Below are 6785 nucleotides of genomic sequence, written 5' to 3'. Positions count from 1 at the left end.
ACATTAAGTTAAAAAGCTTCTGCACAGAAAACAATACAATCAATTAACTAAAAAGACAAACCACAGAATGGGAGAATTTATTTGCAATCTCTTCATCTGGCAAGGGAATAATAACCAAAATATATAAGGCACTCAAATAATTCTATAGGAAAAAAATCTAATAATCCAATCAAAATATGGGCAAATGATTTTAATCAACATTTTTTTCAAAAGAATACATAAAAATGGCAAACAGACATATAAAAACATACTCAATATTTTTGAGCAATGTAAATCAAAACTACAATGGGATTATTATCATCCCACTCCAGTTAAAATGGCTTATATCTAAAATACAGGCAATAACAAAAGCTATCAAGGACGTGGAAAAAAAGGAACCCTTACATACTGTTAGTGGGAATGTAAATCAGTACAATCACTATGGAGAACAGTTTGGAGGTTCCTCAAAAAATTAAAAATTGAGCTACCATATGATCCAACATCCCAATTCTAGGTATATACCTCAAAGAAAGGAAATAATTATACCAAAAAGATATCTGCACTCCTGTGATTGCTGCCACACTGTTCACAAGGGCAAAGATTTGCAAGCAATTTACATGTCCATCAACAGATGAATGTGTAGAGAAAATGTGGTACATATTCACTGTGTACTGCTACTCAGCCATAAAAAGGAATGAAATGCAGTCATTTTAGAAACATGAATAGAACTGGAGATCATCATGTTAAGTGAAGTAAGCCAGTCACAGGAAGACAAATATCACATGTTCTCACTCATTTGTGGAATCTAATAACCAAAACAAACTCATAGATATAGACAGTAGAAGGACGATTTTTAGAAGCACAGACTGGTTGTGGGCTGGGGAGGAGTGGGAGATGGTTAATGGGTACAAAAAAACAGAAATAATGAATAAGATCAACTACTTGATAGCACAACAGGGTGACTATAGTCAATAATAATTATACATTTAAAAATAACTTAAAGAGTGTAATTGGATTGTTTATAACTCAAAGGTAAAATGTTTGAGGAGATGGACACCCCATTGTCCATGATATGTTTATTTCACACTACATGCCTGTATCAAAACATCTCAAGTACCCTATTATTGGGAGAACCCACTCCTGATGTTTAGCATGAGTTCTTTTCTATTTCCCGAGTGTCTCGGATGGATTGAGAAATAAAGGGAAAGAGCACAAGAGAGAGAAATTTAAAGCTGGGTGTCCGAGGGAGACATCACATGTTGGTAGGATCTGTGATGTTCCCCGAGCCTTAAAACCAGCAAGTTTTTATTAGCAATTTTCAAAAGGGGAGTGAGTGCACAAATACGGTGTGGGTCACAGAGATCACATACTTTACAAGGTAATAAAATATCACAAAGCAAATGGAGGCAGGGCGAGATCACAGGACCACCAGATAAGGTGAAATTAAAATTGCTAATGAAGTTTCAGGCTCCCATTGTCATTGATAACATCTTATCAGGAAACAGAGTTTGAGAACAGGTAACCTGTCTGACCACAATTTATTAGGTGGGAATTTTCCTATCCTAATAAACCTGGGAGCACTATAGGAGACCAGGGCTTATTTCATCCCTTCAGCTTTGACCATAAAAGATGGGACGCCTTAAAAAGGGGCCGTCCATAGGCCTACCTTCAGGGCGTATTCTCTTTCTCAGGGATGTTCCTTGCTGAGAAAAATAATTCAGCGATATTTCTCCTGTTTGCTTATGAAAGAGGAGGAATATAGCTCTGTCCTGCTCACTGGCGGCCAGTTCAAAGTTACCTCTCTTGTTCCCTGAACATCGCTGTTATCCTGCTCTTTTTTTTTTTTTTTTTGAGATGCCCAGATTTCATATTCAAACACACATGCTCTATAAACAATTTGTGCAGTTGATACAATCACAAGGTCCTGAGGTGACATTCATCCTCCTCAGCTTACAAAGAAGATGACAGAATTAAGAGATTAAAGTAAAGACAGGCATAGGAAATCACAAGGATATTCATTGGGGAAGTGATAAGTGTCCATGAAATTTTCACAATTATGTTCAGAGATTTCAGTAAAGACAGGTGTAAGAAATTATAAAAGTATTAATTTGGGGAACTAATAAATGTCCATGAAATCTTCACAATTTATGTTCTTCTGCCGCAGCTTCAAGCTGGTCCCTCCATTTGGGGTCCCTGACTTCCTGCAACACCCCATAAATATATACACCAACTCTGTACCCACAAAAAAATAAAAATAAAGAAAATTAAACACACATAAAATTTATCAAGTAAATTTGTTGAAAAAATGAAAAAGAAACAAAGATTTATTTTATGATTTAGCTCTGAATATAACAGACATAAAAATAATTGGCAATCATGCTGCTTAACCTAGAAAAGAATGAGCTGAGACACGTTTAACAAATATCACTCTATTTTCCCACTTCATTTTCTATTAACAAATCTTTAATAATAAAATAAATATTTTAATAAGTTACAAAAACTATACTACAACATTAATCAAGACTGCATCTAAGAACACTGTAGGTGTACACATAGTAATATAAGTCTAGGCAATACATTGCATTTATGTTTTTGTTTATAATGTTTAATTATTTTCAATTCAAATGTTACATAATAGAACATATCATGTACAACTGGCCATGGCAATACTTCATATCTTTTAAATCCAAACTAAACCATGACTCATACTTTAACATCTCATAATAAGTACTATCATTCTTGCTTCATAATTTAGAAAATAATATAGCTGCCTGATAGTTTTTCTAATCTGCTATATAAAAAGGCATATCCAAAATTACTAAACACTTATTCTAAAACCTAAGGCTCTTAGCCAGTAATTTGCTGAAAAGTTTTATAGTTTGATGTTTCATGTAATTTTAACAGAAACCTTTGTTGAAACATGTATTTTGATAAATTATTTTGAGATGTGGAACATATTTTGCCAAACTAATTGAAACCCCTTACAAAAGTATTTATCAAAATATGTTTTTTTCTTAAGAAGTTTCATTATTGTCATTTTCAAACTGGATAACTAGGAAAGGTGGTTGTATAATTCAGTCTGATTCTGAAAGTCTCAGAACCAAGAAGGTTGCTGCTGTATGTCTTGGAGTGTGAATGTCCAAAAGCTAAGAGTGCTGATATCTCAGTGTAGGAGAAGATATATGTCTCAGCTCAAGAAAAGAGAGAGAGAATTTTCTCTTAATCCACCTCTTTGTTCTATTTGATCTTCCCATGGATTGGATGATACCCCTCCCACATTGCAGAGGATGATTCTTCTTTACCCATCTGCTGATCCAAATGCTAAACTCTTGTGTAAATATCCTCACAGAAACACTCAGGAATAATATTTTATCAGCTATCTAGCCCAGTCAAATTGAAACATAAAATTAACCATCGCATATATTTTTTGTTTGTTTATTTGTGTTCATTGGCAATAAGGAAAGGAAGTTAGTGATCAATTTACGTAATCCAAGTTGTGGTTATTTTTTTTAACTCAAAGCAATTTCTGAAATGTGTTTTGATATTCTTTTTTGTTTTGTTTTATTTTGTTTTGCTTTCTAATCATATCTCCTTGATATCCCATTCCTCACCATTTGTGTGGCATCCACAATGCTTATGTTCTCAACTTTGTGTAGCAAAGAGGAACTTCAGAAATTTGTGTAATCTTCGATAATTATTACCTGACTGAACTGAACTTTTATATTACCTCCAAGCCCACAGACTGTAATAAGCTGTAGGCAGATAATATTTTAATTCCTGCTACAGGCCTCTGTCCAATTCTACAGTCAATGGCTCTTTCAAAGAAATAACAATCCGTGGCACAAATAATTGAGAAAAAAAATTGAAGAACCCATTTTCATTCTAGAACTCTCAGTTTAGCTTCACTCATAATCCACATGTTCCTGCATCAGGCCTAGGGTTATAGCTAAGAGCAGAAATAAATCTATCTCCATTTCTACCTCCCCCTATATGTGTATGTGTATGTGCATGTGAATGTGTGAATTTACATGTGTTGGCAGTAGGGTTTGCTCTACCTTTTATCTGAATTCTGAATCAGATGGAAAAATGGAAAGACGCTGGCAGTTTTAAAAAAAGGCTGCTTAAATCTTGAAATCTGCTTTTGATTAAGAAAACAAACATGGGTAAATACTTGAAAAGCAACTTACTCATCAACATCACTGAGGTAAATTGGTTAATATCATTAATTACCTTGACATTGCCAATTAGAAAGTTGGAAAATAAAGATACATTCATTATGGCATTTTCCTGTTAGTCTAGGTTAAAATGTCTACTAATATACTACTAAACTTTTATAAAAACTCAATTGTAATTATCTTCCAAAAAAAATCAAATCTAGTTTGCATTATCTTCCACCCCATTTTTAGCACTAATCATTTTAAAACAAGACATTCTAAATAGACTTGACTTTAGTCATTTTATCAGCCCTTTAAACATACACACAATGTAAGTAAGAGTTAAAGTAAACTGTCTTACTTTCCTTTAATTAAATGGTGGAGAATTTTATAAATGTCCCCAAGGATGGTCTGATCGTCTAATTTGGATTTGCCTCACATAAATAATAAACTTGTAACTTCAAAATACTGTGGAAATCTAACTTAAAGGCAATTAATTATGCAATAGAAATGCCAAAGTAGGTATCATTTAGCCTTGAGGAAATTTGATCACATTGTTTTACTATTTGCTTATTTACGTAATGAAAAACTATTGGAGGTTTGAATAGCACAATTTAAACACATATTCTTTTATGGTATCCTTTTAAAATCAGTGCCAACAAATAAATATCATATTATTTATCTGAAAAAAACTAAGTAAATTGTTGAATGACAATTGGAAGATGAAAATGTAACCCATTGCCCTTTTTGTCATAAATTTCAATGATTTTATGTTTTTAAAATGTCATGATATTCTTACCAAGTTTTCTTCACATATTGATAAAAATTACATGTTTTGCATCTGCTTATAATTCTACTATACATATGTTGTACTAAGACATCTGATTGGAGAGTAAATATCGTGCAGATGCTTGAATGTGTGTAATAGTAAAAAGTATTTTATTTATTGAATAAATATTACACTTTTCCTTCAGATTTAACTAAAATTCATAAAATAGCTTTTCTTCTTTTTCCTTCCTTCCTTCCTTCCTTCCTTTCTTCCTTCCCTCCTTTCTTGCCTTCTTCCTTCCTTGTTTACTTTCTTTTTTTCTCTCAATCTTCCTCTTCATTTTACTTCAAAAATATGTTTTTAAGTACAAAATTAAGGATAGAAACAGTGACGTTGAAGAATTCTTATTTTATGAGCACGAATATTTTAATAGGTTTAGAAATTTAAAAATTGAGAAATTTTAAAAATTGAAATATTGTTTCTATATTTATATTTCATTGTAATTAAGATGGTTATTTTTAATTTATTCCAAGTACAACCCTTTGTTTCCTAACAATGAGGAAACATTCTGAGAAACATGTCTACTGGTAATTTTGTAAATGTGCTAACATCTAGCTTTGTGTAAGCACAAACCTGTTGCTTACACAAATCTAGGTGTTATAGCCTATGGTTCCTAGGCTACAAACCTGTGCAGCATGTTACCTTACTGAATGCTGCAGGAAAATTTAATGCTATAGTAACTGTATACTAAACATTGCTAAAAATAGAAATGGTAATAAAAATATGGTATAAAAGGTTACAAATGATACACATTTATAGGATATTAACCATGAATGGTGCTTGAAGGGCTAGAAGTTTCTCTATGTGAGTCACTTAGTGAATGGTGAGTAAATTTGAAGGCAAAGGACATTATTGTACACTACTGTAGACTTTATGATCTAAACTTAGTGTACATTACATTTATTAAACTTTTTTATACAATAATAAGTTAACCTTAGCTGTCACATTTTTACTTTATAAACTTAATTTTTTAAACTTTTGATTCTTTTGTAACAACTTAAAACCCACACATACTGTACAGATGGACAAAAATATTTACTGTACATTTTATAAACACTGTAAATGTAGGTTACACTAAATTTATAAAAATTGATCTTATCTTCAATGAATTACTCTTAGCCTACTGTCACATTTTTACTTTATACACTTTTAAGTTATTTTGACATTTTTACTGTAGTAGTAACTCAGCTTAAAACACAGTCATATAGTACAGCTATGCAAAAATATTTTCTTTATATGTTTATTTTATAAGCTTTTCTGTAGTTTTATTATTATTATTTTTTTTTACTTTTCAAACTTTTTTGTTGAAAACTATAGAACAATACACACATTAGCCTAGGCCTACACAGAGTCAAAATCGTTAATATCGTCATCTTCCACCTCTACATCTCATCCCACTGAAAGGTCTTTAGAAGCAAAAGGAAGCATGGAGAGGTCATTTCCTGCCACAACATTGCCTTCTTCTGAAATGCCTCCTGAGAGGCCTACCTGAGGCTGTTTTAAAAAGTTAACTTTAAAGCATATATATATGTAGGAGGATTACACTCTAGTGGAAAGCAGTATAGTAAGTTCATAAACCATTATCATAGTTGTTTGCTATCTGTATTAGTCTGCTTTCACCCTGCTATAAAGAAATACTCAAGACTTGATAATTTATAAAACAAAGAGGTTTAATTGACTTGGAGTTCCAAAAGACTAGAGAAGCAACAGGAAACTTATAATCATGGTGGAAGTGGAAGCAGTCACAACTTATATGGTGACAGGCAAGAAAGCATATGTGGGAAATGAAGAAAGAAGAGCCCCGTATGAAAACAGAAGATCTC

This window comes from Macaca thibetana, chromosome 2 (genome assembly GCF_024542745.1).
Source record: "Macaca thibetana thibetana isolate TM-01 chromosome 2, ASM2454274v1, whole genome shotgun sequence".
Taxonomy (NCBI): domain Eukaryota; kingdom Metazoa; phylum Chordata; class Mammalia; order Primates; family Cercopithecidae; genus Macaca; species Macaca thibetana.
The sequence above is the reverse complement of the archived record's forward strand: the minus strand, read 5'-3'. Positions refer to the sequence as shown.